The 4,470-nt window shown below is 40.9% G+C and overlaps 1 pseudogene; it reads right to left on the bottom strand.

Moving 5' to 3' along the window:
• Window positions 1-1,463: 1,463 nt before the first annotated feature.
• On the bottom strand, window positions 1,464-2,415 carry LOC142245097 (olfactory receptor 6M1-like; annotated as a pseudogene).
• Between the last annotated feature and the right edge of the window lie 2,055 nt (window positions 2,416-4,470).

The following is a 4,470-nucleotide window of genomic DNA, read 5'->3' as shown; positions in this document are numbered from 1 at the left end:
AGCAGGACAATGAGCCATGCCACAAAGCTAGGTTAATCAATGTGTGCATGAAGGACCACCACATCAAAACCCTGTCTTGTCCAGCCCAATCTCCAGACCTGAACCCCATTGAAAACCTCTGGAATGTAATCAAGAGGAAGATGGACAAGCCACAAAACAAAGAAGAACTGCTTACATTTTTGCACCAGAAGTGGCATAAGGTCACCCAAAAGCAGCGTGAAAAACTGGTGGAAAGCATGCCAAGATGCATGAAAGCTGTGATTAAAAATCATGGTTATTCTTCAATAGCTACCACGAGAGCCAGCAGGTGACGTCAGTTTGGCACCATGGTGTATGAAGTCACTGGCATGCCAATGTCACTTGCTGTCTCCTGTGACCTCGGATTGGCCGGTGGCATTCATTGCAGCATAGGTAGCCGGAGGTTTTCTGCACTGCAATGCATTCACCTGTGGGCCCTGGTGCAGATGCAGTGGCAACATCAGCGATATGTCCTCCCTGCATTAGGCAAACCCTCCTATATTTGTCCTCTTACAGAAATTTGCATTATTGGCCCCCACACAAATTTAAATAATGGCAACCGCATTCACCAATATCAATGTGTTCAGACAAAATTTTAATGTGCATGGGGGAGCTGGCCAACTGATTTCAGGGAAGATGTCAATCAGGCATGTCCGATTTAGGACTGCCAATTGCTTTGTTCTCCTAGAGATAAGCCACAGGCAGAAATGTATGTTGACAGCTTGCTTGTAGAAAACAAATGTCCACTTAGTGGAACAAGCGAGCCTGTGTATGGGAGAGACATCCTGTTGGCCGAACATTAAGCCAAAGCATAGTTCAACCGACAGCCATCTAATGTGTATGGGGGGAATTCACTTTCAAACTCCCATGTCAAACGTTTACCTAACCAGGCATGCAAGCAGAACAGAACAATGCCCATTCATAAAATTTCTCATTCAATGTCTATACATTCCTCTACAGGAAAATTGGGAACCTACTGCACAGATTTGATTACCCAAACTGGAGCACATGCAGGTCATAACACTTAGAAACAGAACATTATTCAGCAGGATAGAACAGTAATGTGAACTTTTTTTTATTGGAGAACCATTGAAATACTGTATCAAGAGTATAACAGAAAGTTTGATAACTTTTAAGAGATGATGGCTTAAGACCAACTAAATACCCCTGAAGTTGTATTAGGTGTTTGATAAGTGAAAGAAAATATTGGTCTTTCAGATATGATACCACTTGAAGATGACATTGGTGTCTTCATCAGACGGAGTTGTGTTACACTGATATTCATGAATACTTGGGTGGTGAAATGGTACCGAGTTATTTAATTCTTTATTTTACATCTGAAGAGTTCATACTCGTTGCCCATTACTTTTTGGGTTAATAACAGGACTTTGTTTTATGTAAATCATTTCTTCATGTGAAATTTTGTTCACGATGTCTGGCTAAAGTCACTTACTGTTGTACATCATGCCATCCATTGGTAAACCCTTTGTGTTCATTAGTTTCCTCAGAGCTTCTTTTACATCTTTGTTGCGTAGACAATAAATTAAAGGGTTAAGTAAAGGAGTCACCACAGTGTTGAAGAGACATTCATTTGTTGACATTCAATGGGTAGGAGACGCTAGGACGAACATAAATAAATATGACCGTGCCATAGAGAATAGTGACCACCGTGAAATGTGAGGCACATGTGGAGAAAGCTTTTTGCCTTTTCTTATTGGATGGTATTTTAAGTATAGTAGAAATGATGAATACATATGATACAACCGTAACGAATAGTGAGGTGAGAATGATGATGCAAGCAAATAGGAAGACTGTAATTTCCTCTAAGAAGGTAGCTCTACATGAAAGCTTCAGAAGAGCTGGGAGGTCACAAAAGAAATGGTTGATAACAGCAGGCTGGCAAAACGTCAGGCGGGATATAAAAAGTATAAGAAAAAATACAGACAGGAAAGCAACAGACCAGCAAGCTGCAGTAGCCTGCACACATAATTGACCAATCATGATGGAGTGATAACGCAATGGGTTGCATATTGCCAAGTAGCGGTCAACAGCCATTAGACCAAGGAGGAAAAACTCTGTCGAACCCAAAGAGAAGTAAAAATATGTTTGTAAGAGGCATCCAGAAAATGATATAGTTTTCCAGCCAGCCAAATTACACAAGAGCTTTGATGCAATGGATGATGTATACCAGATCTCTACGAAAAAGAGATGGCTAAGAAAAAAATACATAGGGCTATGAAGTCTGTTGTCCACATAAATCAAAATAATGATTGCAACATTCGCTGCTACAGTCAATAGGTAGATGACAAGGAAAACCACCAAAAGGAAATGCTGAAGTTCTACAGAAATCGAAAACCCAACCAAGAAAAATTGTGTAGCGCTGCTCTGGTTATCCATTATCTTTACCCTGTGAACACAATGTAGTAAGAGTGAAGTTTTGTGGGTTTTTTTGGGAATAACATCCTTTATAAGGCACAATGAGGTATATGAGATAAACTCCACAGTCTGATGAGCCAAGCGGTGCATGGAGTGGAGCAGGATACCGGTTCCAAAGAATGTAGAAAAAATGTATCCAGCACTCATCCCAAGGTTCAATTAAAATTGCTATTTATTGGATTTATTAAAAATCAGCAGTACTAAATAATAAAAAAATAATTGGAAGTTCCAGTTAAGATTAAGAACCCATGGACTATGGTTGAAACGTATAACATTCTACACATATAATTTTTTTACGTTTTTGTACCAGTGATTTTTAAAATAAGTCTAATAAATGGCAATTTTTAATTAAACCTTTGGATGAGTGCTGGATACATCCTTTATTTAGTTAAGGCACCATGAAGTATGTGTACATCATGGAGATCACAAACTCAGAAGCTGTGCATATGCAATAGTTACAAAAGCCTGATGATGTTTGATCACTGGGCTATAAAAATAATGGCTCAAGTCAGGGAAACATTGGTTTCCAGTCATTAAATCACATTGAGGCAGTACTTAATAGCAAATGTGGCATGTAGGTGGTTAAACAGGGTAAGAAATATGCCTCTGTCACTACATCGACCACCCTGCAAAGCAACTGCAAGGTGTCGATCATAGGCGGACATATTGGTGCAGTCACACAGGGCCCAGGAGGTAAGGGGACCACCACCATTTCCAATGAAGCAGGCAGCTTCTGTCAAATACAGAACTATGGCCCTGCAATGGCCAATATACTGTTCTTGCACAAAGGCCCTTTTCTGTAGTCTGAAACCTAACCGTGGTCCTTGGGTCTGCAAGATATGGAAGCCTGCTAGAAATGACCATGGAAGGGTCAAATAGGTGACTTGTCAGTAGAAATCTTACAGGACGTTATAATACATTATTAGTGCAGTGTGTGATTTAGGCTATGTGCACGTTTCTTTTTGGTGTGCTTCTTTTCTGCATATAAAAAAGCATGCTTTGGCAGGAAAAAGCAGCTGAAAAAAAGCGCATATTTCATTGCGTCCGCACGTTTTTTCACATGCATTTTTTCATGCTTGTTTTTTAGTCATGGCGATCGCGGCGGTTCAGGCGCTGCACCCCTGCGATCGCCATCAGGACTTGTGCTTTGCATACCTGTGTAGTGAGTGGATGAGCCCCTTTGCACTGTATAGAATGTCTATGGTTTATATGCTATGTGTAATGTTATTAATAGTGATGAGTGAAGAGTAACTATTCGTGTTCGGATTATTCATAACTTATCTAAAGTACTATTCTTTATTTTTCATCATAAATAACAAACCTAATTCAAGTCATTGGGGAAACGGAGCATTTTTCTTGTCATGACAAATACTGGAATAGTATTTGGTATTCGGTAAGCATTTTCCGAGCATGAATACATATTTCTGTTTGTTACCAGAATGAAGAAAACACTGAGTTTTGGACTGAAAACAAGTGTGTGCCTCTTTACTGTGTCCCTGCCATTGCCTACCAGAGCTGATTCCCTACACTAGGTGGCTTGCAGAGGGCAAATGCACATTTTTGGGTGGCGCTTCTGGCTGGATGCCAATATATGTCCTGGTAAAAGGGTGGTCGCAAACCCAGTCCGGGAGACCTGCAAAGATGGAAACTGCAGTGAAAGCACTTATGAAGACCACTAGGCAGCAGCAGATATTTAATCAACTACCAGCATTGTACAGAAGTGGTGCAAGAACCTGGTGTCCCCAAGGAAGAAGCGAAAGACTGTAAGTGTGACCTCCACTACGGTGGGGATGATAAACTATTAGGTACACCAGCCAAGTCAGCGAAAATGAAAGCAAGGCTACCATGTTAATTTGCGGAAACCTGGGAAGGATAGGGAAAGCCATGTTAGAGATAGCCCACTGGCTGCTTTTCCTGTGGGTTTCACTCTGTCCCCTCCGGAGGTTTTCTCCAAGATCCCTGAACCTACCTCCATAATCCAGCATGTCATTATCACTGAGCCCGAAGTCAAAGTCA

Source organism: Anomaloglossus baeobatrachus, chromosome 1 (assembly GCF_048569485.1).
Source record: "Anomaloglossus baeobatrachus isolate aAnoBae1 chromosome 1, aAnoBae1.hap1, whole genome shotgun sequence".
Taxonomy (NCBI): Eukaryota; Metazoa; Chordata; class Amphibia; order Anura; family Aromobatidae; genus Anomaloglossus; species Anomaloglossus baeobatrachus.
The sequence above is the reverse complement of the archived record's forward strand: the minus strand, read 5'-3'. Positions and strand labels throughout refer to the sequence as shown.